This window comes from Globicephala melas, chromosome 6, assembly GCF_963455315.2.
Source record: "Globicephala melas chromosome 6, mGloMel1.2, whole genome shotgun sequence".
Taxonomy (NCBI): Eukaryota; Metazoa; Chordata; class Mammalia; order Artiodactyla; family Delphinidae; genus Globicephala; species Globicephala melas.
The window spans coordinates 9123257-9137921 of record NC_083319.1 but is presented as its reverse complement, the minus strand read 5'-3'; the positions used below and the strand labels follow the sequence as shown (position 1 = coordinate 9137921).

Sequence of the window (14665 nt, the reverse complement as noted above, 5' to 3'; positions counted from 1 at the left end):
AAATTTATTTATTTGGCTGCGTCGGGTCTTAGTTGTGGCACGTGGGATCTTCGTTGGGGCATGTGGGATCTTTCGTTGCAGTGCATGGGCTCTTCGCTGAGGCACGTGGGCTTTCTAGTTGCGGTGTGCAGGCTTAGTTGCCCTGCGGCATGTGGGATCTTAGTTCCCTGACCAGGGATCAAACCCACGTCCCCTGCGTTGGAAGGTGGACTCTTAACCACTGGTCCACCAGGCAAGTCCCTCCTTTGGTATTTTTATGGCAGTTTTTTGGTTTGGTTAAATCTTTATCAAAGATTTATTCTTACAAATGATACTGGGTAAAATTTAAAATAAATCCCCCCCTCAAGTGAATAGAAAATTGTTTCATCAACATTTGTTGAATAATCCATTCTTCCCACCTTTTGAAATGCCATCTTGATCAGATATTAATTCTCAGCTATACTTGATCCTATTTTTCTGGACTGTGTTCTGTCCTGCTGACCATTTATCATCAACTGCGGCTTCCTGAAAGGACAGGTGCCGTCTCATTACACTTCTTTTTTGAAAACTTCTTAGCTATTTTTAATTACTCTTCCAGACAAAATTTTAAATCAACCTGTTGAATTCCGAAATGAATCCTCTTAGGATTTAGAGTGAATTTGCATCTTATTTATAGATCAGTTGGGGAGAACTGATGTCTTTACAATATCATCTCCGTGTTCAGAAGGAGTGAAATGTCTCTCCTTTGATTTGTCTTCTTTTTTTGTCTATAAGTAAAGTTTAATAATTTGCTTCAAATGATTTTTGTACATTTCTTTTACAGTTTACTTCTGTGCATTTTTTTCTTTACTTAGTAGGCCCTTACGTTTTCTAGCTGGCTGTTGTTTGGATAGAGGAAACAGTTGACTTTATGGCCAGATGTCTAACACTCAGAGCTTTCTTCTCTATCCGATTCCATCTGCTTCACATCTTCTAGGAATTCTTAATTTTTGGTTTGTTGTTGTCATCATTCCCTGTACTTCAACATTGCAACAGAGTTCTCAGTCTTCTTATTTTTCATTTCAACACGATTAGAAGAGGGGAAAGCACATGTGTCGACCTAGTTCATTGTCTTGAAACCAAAATCTATTCATATAGTTTGATGTGAAGATGTCGTGTTCTACGCGGCCTTTGGCACCCTCCCACCCCTCGCGCTGCCGTATTCGCCACGGAATGTGGGATGGCACTGGGACACAGCCTACAACTCGGTGGGTGTTTCCCTTAAACCCACGCTCACCCGGCTCACCCCGCGGGGCACGCCCTCTGCTCCTCGTCGGCTTTGTCCTGCTGCTGCCGCTGCTTCTGCTCCCCTTCTGCAGCCCGGCCTTGCCCACCCTGCCTTACTCTCTAGAGACAGCGTCCTTCCTAATTTGGTGGGAAGGGCCAGGCTGTACACGGTGGGTCAGGACTCAGTGGTATGTGTCAGGAAGGCCCAAGAGTGTGGGTGTCCTGTCCAACCTCCTCTTCACCTCGAGGTTTCTGTAGCTCCTGGTCACAGGAGGGGCAGCAGCAGAGGAGGATAAAGGACCCTCACTATGAGCTGGCCCGTGCCTGTCACCCACTCCAGGGCTCTCTGGTCAACACTGGTTGAAGCAAGTGATGGCCTCCTAGCCCACTGGGGCCGCCCCCGCCCCCGCGCTTGCTCCCTATTTTGGGTCCTTGCCTTCCTCTGGCAGCGACAGTGCCCAGGGCCGTGCATGCCAGGCGCACACTCGGGTGCAGGTGGGAGTCAGAGCCGGCTGAGCCCAAGCAGGGGCCTTGTCCACCCTGTGGGTCTCAGAGCAGCAGTGGGGAGAAGAGGGGGCCCTGAACAGGTGTGTCACCTGTGACACCTGGTGATGCTCCTGACGGATGTGGTCCAGACAATGACCTGGGCCGCCACCAGTCACACCAGTACTTCCTCTGCCCTTGGCAGGGACTAGGAGGGAGGGAGGGACCCTCTGCTCCTTATAGGAAACTGCCTTCCGTCCGATCCTCTGTCTACTGTAGACGGTGTGTGTTTGGCCCACATGTAATAGGCGTAAAATGCCCGAACCTCAACACCCCAGAGCACAACCCTCGAATCGGGGTTTGTGCGGGAAATGGTGAGTCCCAGGCATCAGACCTGGCGGTGGAGCTTGTGTGTGTGTATTGAGGGGTTGTGAGGGTGTAGGATCCCTTTTTAAATTTAACTTTTTATTTTGAAATAACTTTAGACTCACAGAAATTTGCCAAACCGCGCATAGCATTTACACATACCATTCACCCAGCTTCCCTGTTGACTCACGTAACCACAGTATGGTTATCAAATTAACCTGGGTGAGTTAGTTTAGGTGTGACACTATGAACTAAGCTAGCAGCCTTTTCCAGATGTCACCAGTTCCCCTGCTCCAGGGTTCAGCCCAGGATCCCTCCCTGCATCTAGTTGTTGAGTCTCATCAGTGTCCTCCAGGCTGTGACACTCCCCAGTCTGCCCAGAGGATCACACCAGGTCCTTGCTGGATGAAATTCATGGCCTGGCTTTTGTGCTTCTGCTTCACCTACGTGTAGAGTCAAAGCGTCTCATCTGAGAGACTTTGCCGGGCCCCCAGGTGCCGTCCTAGGTGCCCACGGCACGCTTGCTGCCAGATCCCAGGGCTGTCCCCAGCTCCACCCTGAAGGGTTCTGCGGTGTCTCAGGCCACTGGCTGAATACTTTCTCCTCTTCCCGCTGCCGGCTTCTGTATAATAAGGTCACTACTCAGGCAGAGTCGTCTTCTGTTATCCATCAGGGTATTTCTCTAGCTTCCTTCTGGAGGAAGATCTGGGATGCAGCCTGTTTTCCTCCAGCTGGGTATGTATGCTCTGCATACAGGAAAATCCACTCTTTCTGTACGTCCTGCAAGTTTTTGGTTTATGTTTTCAAAGGATCACTCTGTTTGTGTTGAGAATAAACCATGAGGAGGCAGGGGTGTGGCAGGGACACTGTTTAGGAGGCCGTCCTGCTGTGCAGAGGCTCGGGTCAGTTTGGAGGTGGTGAGACGTGGTGTGTCCCCCAGAGAGGGCTTATCCCTGCCGGTGGCTGCCCATGAGGACACAGGCACCCCCGCTCTTCCAGTTGCAGGTGACACTGCCTGCCTTTCCCCAGAGCAAATGTCCCCTGGACGGTAATTAAGATTAAGTGGGTGGCTGAGGAGGGCTGTGCGGAGTCGGGGAGAGGGAGTGGGGCGCTGGGTCCCTGGTCTGGCTTTCACGATCCCTAATGTGCAGAAAGGGAAGTGTCACTGCCAGGCTTCCAGAATGGAAGCGTGCCAATCAGGATGCTCCCAGGCTGTCTTGGGTGTCTGGGACGTCCCAGGCAGGCCACCCTCATTTTCTCACTCTCTCTTTTACCCCGATTTCCCGAAGCTCTCTTTGAGTCCTCCCCCACACGTATCCCTAGGTTTACCATTTTCCTAAAACCTGCCTCCACTCCCTGTGGAAAACTCAGGTCTTGCTCACCAGCTAGTGGGTGCAGGTGAGGGTTTCTCTCTTCCCCCTGTTTTCTGCAGGCTTGTCTTGGAAGGGAGGAACGTTTGATTTCAAGGATAATTACATGTGCATGGGGCAGGGATGGGGAAGCTCCAGCCGGCCTTTTCAAAGAGGGTCTAAAATGAAACTATCCTGCCAACCAGAGGATTCGTTTTCTTTTGGGAACCCTTTCATAGTTTTATGAAAAATACATATTTTTCAGTCACGTTCCTCCTATTACCTTATCTTAGAGGTGATTTCTTGCGGTCTCATGCTAAGAGAGCATTACCCTTGCTTACCCCTGCCCCAGGGAGGGTGAAAGTGGTGGTGACGGGTGTCAACACAAATAATAGCTGTCATTAATGATGTACCATGCCGGCCGCTTTTAATGTGCACCATCCTGTGAATCCCTTCAGCCATCTTTGAGGTTGCTACTGCAGTGTTCCCCATTTTACAGATGAGGAAAGTGAGGCTTGGCCAGGTCAAGCAACTTGCCCAGGGCACAAGGTCAGTGATGGGTGAGAATTCAAATCCTGGTTTATCTGTTTTCTAAGCCACAGAGGTACCCAGCTCCTTCTCCTGCCTGAGAACTTGCTCTGCTGTAACTGTCCTATTCTTAGCTCCTGCCAGGCCTGTGGTTGTAGCTTGTCAGCCTCTGGGGGGTGGGAGGTGTTGAACCACAGGCTGTGCCTGCATATATACACGCACACACTTGTGTCTGTCTGTATATCTATTTGTGTGTGGCTGTGTGCACGGATGCTGCCCTACCCTGTGTGAACGTGTAACCTTGGGGACAGGGACAAGGGATTGTGGGACTTCCCTTGTTTATTTTATACCTTTTTAAAGGTATTACTCTTCTGTAAAGGATTCTGGAAGCCCTCCTACTTGAGAAGAGCAGACCTGAGTAGGCATCGCTAGGCTGGACTTTCTGAGGACAGATGGGCCGCTGGTTTCTGCCTCCCCGGCCTCAGCGCACAGTGTGTGGGGGCATGGGGGGCACCCGGTCAGCGCTGTCACGTGAATTCGCGGGTGGCTGCTTGTCTGTGCTGGCCCTATGTCAGCTCCATGCACGTAGGTGCTTCACTTCTCCAGGAAGATGCCCTTCCTTGTCCTTTTCTCCAGGTTTGCTCAGTTTCACAAGTTTTCTCTCGTTTTTGTCTATCTGCCAGACCCTCAGACTCCACAGCCAGCCCTCTTCCCCGAACACTGCTGCTTTCTCTCCCCCGGGGGGGCTCAGCCAGGGGGGCATTTGGACACAGTGGTGCCTCCTCAGCCGTCTAGCCCGCTCAGCTCATTATCTGGCCCTCAGTGAGGAGGGGAGATGTTGGATGTCGAACATCTGGTGGGTGGCTTGAAAGGGGCGGGGGAGGGCATGGCGAACACGGCGCCAAGGGATGGCATCTCAAGTCTCATGTGCTCATGTGGCCGGGGCCTCGCTTTGAAAGCCGCCAGGCGCTGCTGCTTGCCAGGAGGAGGCTTGGCCGGTTTGGAGAGGGTCGGGAGGGGGTATAGTGAGAGCGCCGCTGCCAGCCCGCACGAGGGGACCTTTCCTGGGCGCCTGGCAGGTGGTCCAGCTTCAGGGTGACTGTGACCCTGGGGGAGGCCTTTTGGTAATACAAAACGGGCACACTGTGGCCGTCCAGAGAGAGAGGGAGAGAGAACACATACACTTATTGTTCCTGACGTGGAGTGAACAACTGGTTGTGGGTAGAAACCCTCTTTGGTTCTGTCTCTTCATCTTCTGTTCAGATGCAGAAGGTGGAGCAGCTGTGCCCGAGCCTGTGGAGAGCAGCATGGCCATGCGAGGAGGCGGGCTCGGACACGGGCTCGGGGCCGTCTCTGTGCTGGTCTGAAACATTTGGAAGACATCACTCTCTTGTACTTGAACATTCCTGGATGTGTGTATTTTCTTTGAAACAACCTCCACAAGCTTAGGAAAAAGTGGTTTTTCTGCCTTCTCCACAGTGGTCTGCACCAGACTGTCTCCTGCTATTTCCTTGGTTTCCTGAACCTGCAACATTGAAGGAGAATTCTCAAAGTCTGGAAGGAAACCAACATCACATATGGGACTTTCCTTCCCCTCTTCAGGAGCCCACACACGAGACTGGAGTCTGTCACACAGAAACCAGAGACATGGGGTGGTGCTGTGGTTCTGATACAGCTCCACGTTCTTGCAGAGTTACGTCATGAGAATCTTTTCCTCCTGCAGGAGGCATTAGTATGAGAGTGTGTGCGTGTGTGTGTGTGTGTAAGAGGTGAGGGAGGGTGGGAAGACAGGGTTTTTGGCCGAACTTAACAAGCTGGTACCCTTTCCTTGGTGCCGGACTGCCTCCCTGTCCAGCAGGGGGTACAGGCAGGCAGGTGTGTGAAAAACAGATCCCCGAGTTACAGTGTAGTTTCTCTCTCTGAGCCTCAGCTTTCTCATCTGTAAAATGGTTTTTTAAAATAATTAAAAAAAATAAATTTATTAATTTTCGGCTGCGTTGGGTCTTCGTTGTTGCACGCGGGCTTTCTCTAGTTGTGGCGAATGGGGGCTACTCTTTGTTGCGGTGCGTGGGCTTCTCATTGCGGTGGCTTCTCTTGTTGTGGAGCACGGGCTCTAGGCACGCGGGCTTCAGTAGTTGTGGCATGCGGGCTCAGTAGTTGTGGCTCGTGGGCTCTAGAGCTCAGGCTCAGTAGTTGTGGCGCACGGGCTTAGTTGCTCCACGGCATGTGGGATCTTGCCAGACCTGGGATCAAATCTGTGTCCCGTGCATTGGCAGGCACACTCTTACCCACTGAGCCCCCAGGGAAGTTTTTTTTTTTGATGCATATAAATCCTTAACCAGAACCTTAAACAGAGTAAGTGTCTAATAGATTGTTGTGATGACAGCAGTAATCAGACTGTGTGTGAGCTCCTCGAGGGCTGGCCTGAGTCCTCTGCACAGAGCAGGGCTTGGGAAAAGGGTCACCAAGTTTACTGAAGGATTGAGGGAGTGACCAGGAGGCAAGATGCCGTTCCTGTGGCTGTAGTGTCGGGGCCATCTGTTAAAGCTGGCTCCGTGGGGAGCCCTGCCTGCTTATTAGCACCCCTGTTAGTCTAGGATGGGCAGGGACTGGGGTCAGGTGAGGAGGGGAACCTGTTCCCTGTTCTCCTGGCACACGGGCATCTGGGGTGTGCTTTCACACCTCTGGGCTTCTGCTCATGCTCAGAGTGCCTGTGGCCCACCCACCGCTTGCCTAGAAACACTCACATTTGCCCTTTTAAGACCAGATCCACAGCTCTTAGTGATGTCTTCTTTGACGCCCAAGGTGAACCTGTGATCTGTTACACCACGTATCCTGTGAGTATCTACCTATGGGATTTTCTCCCCCCTGCTACACTGCTGGACCCTGGAGGGCAGGGCTGTGTCATCTTTGACTCTGGTCCTCAGAACTGGTCCTCCAGGTCTCAGTGGATGGGTGTTGAGCCAATGAATGAATGAACTGCTGAGCAGTTACCCATTCGTAATGGCCCTAAAGGTAGGAGTCATTTATCCTTAGTTCCTCTCTTTTCCTCTCCTGTCACATGCAGTCCATCAGCAAGTCTTGTCTGTTTCACCTCCAGAACCCCTCCCAAATCCATCTCTTTTCCCCATGGCCAGCAGTCCGAGCTGTCAGCATCTCTTACACCCAGCTGGCTTTGCTGCTCTCATCTTTGGCCTCCCATGGAGTTCTCTGCACAATAGCCACTGTGATCTTCAGAAACAGTGAGATCAGATCATGTCACTCCCCTGCTCAGAACCCATTCCCAGGCATTCCAGGTAAAACCCAAACTCCCCACCATGGCCTGCAAGACCCTTTATGCTCTGGCCCCAGCCTGTCTGTCCACTGCCTCCCACTGACTGGGCTCCAGCTGTGGCCGTTTCTCTCCATCACACACCTGCTGAGCTCCTGGGCATCTCAGGCCCTTTGCACTCGCTGTGGCCTCTGTAAAGGACACTCTGACTGGTTTTTATGGTTGACTTCTTCCTAGGGCTTTAGCTCAATACTGCATCTTCAAAGTCCTTCCTTGACCACCCTGGCAAATACTGTCTTCCACCCTATTTTATTTCCTGAAGACCCTCATGATCTGAGTTCACATGTGGTTTCTGACTCGCGCTGGAATGTGAGTTCTCTAGGGGCAGGGTCTGTTTGCTTTGTGTCCCCTGTGCCTGGAACAGGGTCCTTGACCAGCCTTCCCTGCATTTGGATGGGAAAAAAATGAAATCTTTATTTTCACTAACTTATAACTGAAATTTGGCATCTTCCTCAGTTGCTAATGTAGACAATAAATTATAGTAATATTTACAGTACCTGGAACTTTGTCACCAATAAAAGTCACAGCTACCTCCATATCACATAATAATTGTGGGCATGCATCTCAGAAAATTTATGTTCTTGACTACTTTGAAATTATGGTAGTTATTAGACCCACCAATAGATCTTGCTATTTAATGCAATTATATATTCCCTTACCTGAAGAAATACATATATTACTATATTATAAATTACTTTGCGGTACGCGGGCCTTTCACTGTTGTGGCCTCTCCCGTTGCGGAGCACAGGCTCCGGACGCGCAGGCTCAGCGGCCATGGCTCACGGGCCCAGCCGCTCCGCGGCATGTGGGATCTTCGCAGACCAGGGCACGAACCTGTGTCCCCTGCATCGGCAGGCGGTATATTATAAATTACTTAGAAAATAATTTTATAACTGAATTTTAATACAGTTGGCTTCCTGAGTAGTCCTGTGTAATTGGTTTCCTGTATAATTTTATTTTATTCATTTAAAAACATTTCTGTGATGGGCTTCCCTGGTGGCACAGTGGTGGAGAGTCTGGCTGCTGATGCAGGGGACACGGGTTTGTGCCCCGGTCCGGGAGGATCCCACATGCCGCGGAGCGGCTGGGCCCGTGAGCCATGGCCGTTGAGCCTGCACGTCCGGAGCCTATGCTCCACAACGGGAGAGGCCACAACGGTGAGAGGCCCGCGTACCGCAAAAAACAAAAAACCCCCAAAAAACCCCCCCAAAAAATAAACCAAAAAAACATTTCTGTGAGAAGGGGCCCATGGGCTTCACCAGATGGCCAAAAGGGTCCAAGGTACAAAAATGGTAGGAACTCCTGGCTAGAACAAAGTCTGCACAAAGTAGGAGCTCAATGAATGCTTGGATGGACAGGTGAAAGGATGGTGCACGTCTTCCCCCGTGAGGATGAACCCCCTGTGTTTTTAGGGTCGGGTTATGGTGGCTTGGCATGAACTTGGTATTTAGGAAATAGCCTTGGTCAAGGTCTTTTGGAGATCTACTCCAACAATTGACACTGAAAAAGAGGCATTTATTACAGAGCCCCGGGGGATTGGAACCTTTTCTTTCAGACACAGGCTCCCTCTTCAGCTTCTCTCTGCACATCTGCTGTCTCCCCACTCAGAGGGACTCTCCTTGCACTGGGCAGGATCTGGCCACCCTCCCCTCCGGAGAGCACAGTGCTCAGTTCAGCTGACTAGCAGAGACTGGCACCGTAGGGTCCTGAGTTCCGGAGATGCAGGTGGGCATTCTGGTCCAATCAGTCCGGCCTGGGAGGCACGGTCCACATATTCAGGGGCCTTCCCGTGGGGTGGAGGAGGGGTTCTCAGGGAGGGGCCTGGGCTGGGCTGACCCCCTTGATGGGAGTCTGGTCCCTGGCGAGGAGTTGGGGCTCGCCCGGGCCTCAGGGATGGCAGGTGGATGGGTGAGGGTTCCTCTGGGCCCTGGAAAGGATGTTCCATTCTGCTTGGTCCTCTTATTTCTTAGCATGTGAAATATCTCTTGTCTGAGAGTCACTGCCCATAAAGTAGGCTGTTTTGTCAGTGACGAGATATGCAGGAGTCACATTGGAAACAAGTGGTCTGTCTGTCTTTCCAGCTCAGGCCGCCAGTAGGAAGCACAATGGGTAGCATGGGTGGGCTGTCACTTTGTCTCTAGGTGGGCTGGGCCAGAGTGGGCCGGGTGCGGGGGAGTGGGGGGCAGGTCAGGCCTCATGGAGGAGGAGCCCTATGCTCGGACCCCTGGACTCAGCCTGTGCTCCTCTGGGGGCCTGGAGCCCGCAGCTGGAAATCTCCTTCCCAGTAGGGGAGGCCTGTGGTTTCACAAAGCACCATGCTGTCCTTTCTTTAATGTTTTAAGTTAATTGTTTGTTTTAGGAAAAAAGAATAAGTATAAATGTATGAAACTGCAGGATTAGAATTAACACTAATAGCAATTAATAGCCTTAACAGAGTGCTTGCTTGGTGTTTGACCTGACCCTAGCACTTTGCATGTATTTTCTCGTTCAGTCCTCACCTGGGCCCTCAGAGGAGGCCCAGGCCCTGGTGTCTGCTGACCAGGGTTTGGACTCCCCAGTTCTGCCACCTAACTAGCAGTAAGTTACATCACCTCTCTGGGCCTCAGTTTCCCAGGAATGAGAATAGCTTCTGCCTCACAGGGTTGTTGTGAAGATCAAGTGAGCTAAAAATGTTGTGCTTAGCCCAGTGCCTCACTCAGCATCAGCATTCCCTGTTCACGCCGTGTGCGCTTGGGGTGGGGGCCCCGAGTGCACCACCAGAGGTCGCTGGAGAGATGGGCCAAGTTGGCGACGTCCTGCAGACGGGAAGTAGGGAGTGAGCAAATGACGGTCATGGAAAAGGGTCTGAGACTCATGGCCCCTAGGCTGAAGGGCTGCGTGACTGGTTACCAGGCCGGTGGGGAGAGCCACGGCCTCTGGTTTGAGCCCGGCCGAGCAGACTGGGCTCCACGTCTGGGCTCCCCTTGGGGGGCCCTGCAGAGTGCTGGGCGCTCCCTGAAAGCAGCAAAGCCCACCTCAGCCTGGAACTGGAGCAAGTTGGACCCACCCCAAGAGGGTTGGCTGGCTGTGTGCCACTCTGTCTCCCCATGGTGACTCCGTCAGGCTAGGATCGAGTCATTTTGTTCAGATGGATGAGCAGCTTCCATCCATCAACACAGCCTGGCTGAGTCGGCCCCAACCCCAGTCCATGGGAGCTGGTTTGTCTGGTCTGAGACAGCCCTGGCATCCTGATTCCCTCAGCTGCCTTTGGACTCTTCCGTTTCTAGATTCCCCACTTGGAAGTCTCTGGGCTTACTTGGAGTTTTCTGTTGGAGGGTCCCATCCACTTGATTCCTAGGAGGTGTTGCTTCTATTTCAGAGGCTGGTTCCTCTCCCCTCAGGCCCATCTCTCTTTTTTTTTCTTTTAATGTGTTGTTGGATTCTGTTTGCTAGTGTTTTGCTGAGGATCTTTGCATCTATATTCCTCAGTGATATTGGTCTGTAACTTTCTTTTTTTGTAGTATCTTTGTCTGGTTTTGGTGTCAGGGTGATTGTGGCCTCATAGAATGAGTTTGGGAGTGTTCCTTCCTCCGCAATTTTTGGGAAGAGTTTGAGAAGGATGGGTGTTAGCTCTTCTCTAAATATTTGATAGAATTCACCTGTGAAGCCATCTGGTCCTGGGCTTTTGTTTGTTGGAAGATTTTTAATCACAGTTACAATTTCATTACTTGTGATTGGTCTGTTCATATTTTCTTTTTCTTCCTGGTTCAGTCTTGGAAGGTTATACCTTTCTAAGAATTTGTCCATTTCTTCCAGGTTGTCCATTTTATTGGCATAGAGTTGCTTGTAGTAGTCTCTTAGGATGCTTTGTATTTCTGTGGTGTCTGCTGCAACTTCTCCCTTTTCATTTCTAATTTTATTGATTTGAGTCCTCTCCCTCTTTTTCTTGATGAGTCTGGCTAATGGTTTATCAATTTTGTTTATCTTCTCAAAGAACCAGCTTTTAGTTTTATTGATCTTTGCTATTGTTTTCTTTGTTTCTATTTCATTTATTTCTGCTCTGATCCTTATGATTTCTTTCCTTCTGCTAACTTTGTGTTTTGTTTGTTCTTCTTTCTCTAGTTCCTTTAGGTGTAAGGTTAGATTGTTTATTTGAGATTTTTCTTGTTTCTTGAGGTAGGCTTGTATAGCTATAAATTTCCCTCTTAGAACTGCTTTTGCTGCATCCCATAGGTTTTGGATCGTCGTGTTTTCATTGTCATTTGTCTCTGGGTATTTTTTGATTTTCTCTTTGATTTCTTCAGTGATCTCTTGGTTCTTTAGTAACGTATTGTTTAGCCTCCATGTGTTTGTGTTTTTTACGTTTTTTCCCCTTGTAATTCATTTCTAATCTCATAGTGTTGTGGTCAGAAAAGATGCTTGATATGATTTCAATTTTCTTAAATTTACTGAGGCTTGATTTGTGACCCAAGATGTGATCTATCCTGGAGAATGTTCTGTGCGCACTTGAGGAGAAAGTGTAATCTGCTGTTTTTGGATGGAAAGTCCTATAAATATCAATTAAATCTATCTGGTCTGTTGTGTCATTTAAATCTTATGTTTCCTTATGTATTTTCATTTTGGGTGATCTGTCCATTGGTGTAAGTGAGGTGTTAAAGTCCCCCACTATTATTGTGTTACTGTCGATTTCCTCTTTTATAGCTGTTAGCAGTTGCCTTATGTATTGAGGTGCTCCTATGTTGGGTGCATATATATTTATAATTGTTATATCTTCTTCTTGGATTGATCCCTTGATCACTGTGTAGTGTCCTTCCTTGTCTCTTATAACATTCTTTATTTTAAAGTCTATTTTATCTGATACAAGTATCGCTACTCCAGCTTTCTTTTGATTTCCATTTGCATGGAATATCTTTTTCCATCCCCTTACTTTCAGTCTGTATGTGTCCCTAGGTCTGAAGTGGGCCTCTTGTAGACAGCATATATATGGGTCTTGCTTTTGTATCCATTCAGCAAGCCTGTGTCTTTTGGTTGGAGCATTTAATCCATTCACATTTAAGGTAATCATCGATATGTATGTTCCTGTGACCATTTTCTTAATTGTTTTGGGTTTGTTTTTGTAGGTCCTTTTCTTCTCTTGTGTTTCCCACTTAGAGAAGTTCCTTTAGCATTTGTTGTAGAGCTGGTTTGGTGGTGCTGAATTCTCTGAGCTTTTGCTTGTCTGTAAAGCTTTTGATTTCTCCATCGAATCTGAATGAGATCCTTGTTGGGTAGAGTAATCTTGGTTGTAGGTTCTTCCCTTTCATCACTTTAAGTATATCATGCCACTCCCTTCTGGCTTGTAGAGTTTCTGCTGAGAAATCAGCTGTTAACCTTATGGGAGTTCCCTTTTATTTTATTTGTTGTTTTTCCCTTGCTGCTTTCCATAATTTTTCTTTGTCTTTAATTTTTGCCAATTTGATTACTATGTGTCTCGGCGTGTTTCTCCTTGGGTTTATCCTGTATGGGACTTGCTGCGCTTCCTGGACTTGGGTGGCTATTTCCTTTCCCATGTTAGGGAAGTTTTCAACTATAATCTCTTCAAATATTTTCTTGGGTCTTTTCTCTCTCTTTTCTCCTTCTGGGACCCCTGTAATGTGAATGCTGTTGTGTTTAATGTTGTCCCAGAGGTCTCTTAGGCTGTCTTCATTTCTTTTCATTCTTTTTTCTTTATTCTGTTCCGCAGCAGTGAATTCCACCATTCTGTCTTCCAGGTCACTTATCTGTTCTTCTGCCTCCATTCTTCTGCTATTGATTCCTTCTAGTTTAGTTTTCACTTCAGTTATTGTATCGTTCCTCTCTGTTTGTTTGTTCTTTAATTCTTCTACATCTTTGTTAAACATTTCTTGCATCTTCTCGATCTTTGCCTCCATCCTTTTTCCGAGGTTCTGGATCATCTTCACTATCATTGTTCTGAATTCTTTTTCTGGAAGGTTGCCTATTTCCACTTCATTTAGTTGTTTTTCTGGGGTTTTATCTTGTTCCTTCATCTGGTACATAGTCCTCTGCCTTTTCATCTTGTCTGTCTTCCTGTGAATGTGGTTTTTGTTGCACAGGCTGCAGGATTGTAGTTCTTCTTGCTTCTGTTGTCTGTCCTCTGGTGGATGAGGCTATCTAAGAGGCTTGTGTAAGTTTCCTGATGGGAAGGACTGGTGAGGCCCATCTCTTCTGCCCCTGGAAATCCTGAAAGTGTTTTTGCTTATTAATAACCATTGTCTGTCATCGTGTGCTAATACAATTTGTTTTTAGTATTTTAATATTTCTTTGATTATTTCAAAGGGATGTGGAAGGGGGGAGTTAAATGTGTAAGTTCAGGTCACCATCATGAGACAGCTGGTGGCTGCTGCATTTGCTGCGGTTAATTTACCTACTGTAAAATGCACTCATTCCAAGTGTATGGTCCTATGGCTTTGTGGATTTCTGGGACTGTGTAACCATCACCACATCCAGTTTTAGCACATTTCCATCACCCCAGAAAAATCCTCTGTGCTCATTTGCAGTTAGTCCTGCCTCCACCCCAGCCTCTCATTGATGTGCTCCCCCTCTCTATGAATTTGGCTTTTTGGACATTTCGTAAGAATGGCCTCATATTGTACAATCCTTTGTGTGACCTCTTTCACTTAGCATGATGTTTCTGAGGTTTATTCATGTTATACTTTGTATCAGTGTTCCATTTCTTTTTATTGCTGAGTAGTATTCCATTGTATGGATATATCCCATTGTCTATCCATTCCCCAGTTGGTGGGCACTTAGTTTCCAGCTTTTGGCTAAGATGAATAAATTCATGTGCATGTTTTTGTGTGGACATATGTTTTCATTTATTTTAAAGATAGTTACCTAGGTGTAGAATTGTGGGGTCATTTGGTAAGTTGATGTTTAACTTTTTAAGAAACTGCCAAACTGCTCTCCAGAGTTGCTGTGCCTCTGGCACCTCGAGCCAGAAGCCACGCATCCTCAGCTGCTTCTCCCTCCCCCACATCAGTTTCTGTTGCATTTCTGTCCTTACCGTCTCTCAGTCTGTGTCCTTCTCTTTGGTGTCACTGTTGCCACTCTAGCTCAGAGGACCCTCGTCTCTTTCCTGATAATTGCAGTTGGCTTCCAGCTGGTCCCTTTGCCTTCTCCTTTCCTTCCCCCATTACATCCTGATTGCTTTCCTGGGAAAAAGCTGGTGGTGGCTACAGTGCTCTGATGTTCAGTGATGTGATAAACGCCCTACTAGGGGCATGTACACATTGGTATGAGAGCACTGGTTCTTGTTTGAGTGGTCCAGGTGCGATAACCAGGGGAGATGACATTTGACATTTGAGCCAGGTCCTGAATAATGATGGTTTGGTGGGACGGCATGAGC

At 48.5% G+C, this 14665-nt stretch overlaps 1 protein-coding gene across 14 annotated transcripts in view; it reads left to right on the top strand.

Annotated features, from left to right (window-relative positions):
• The window catches only part of RALGPS1 (Ral GEF with PH domain and SH3 binding motif 1), a 286653-nt gene that overhangs the window by 27709 nt on the left and 244279 nt on the right, over window positions 1-14665 (top strand). The window lies entirely within an intron of this gene.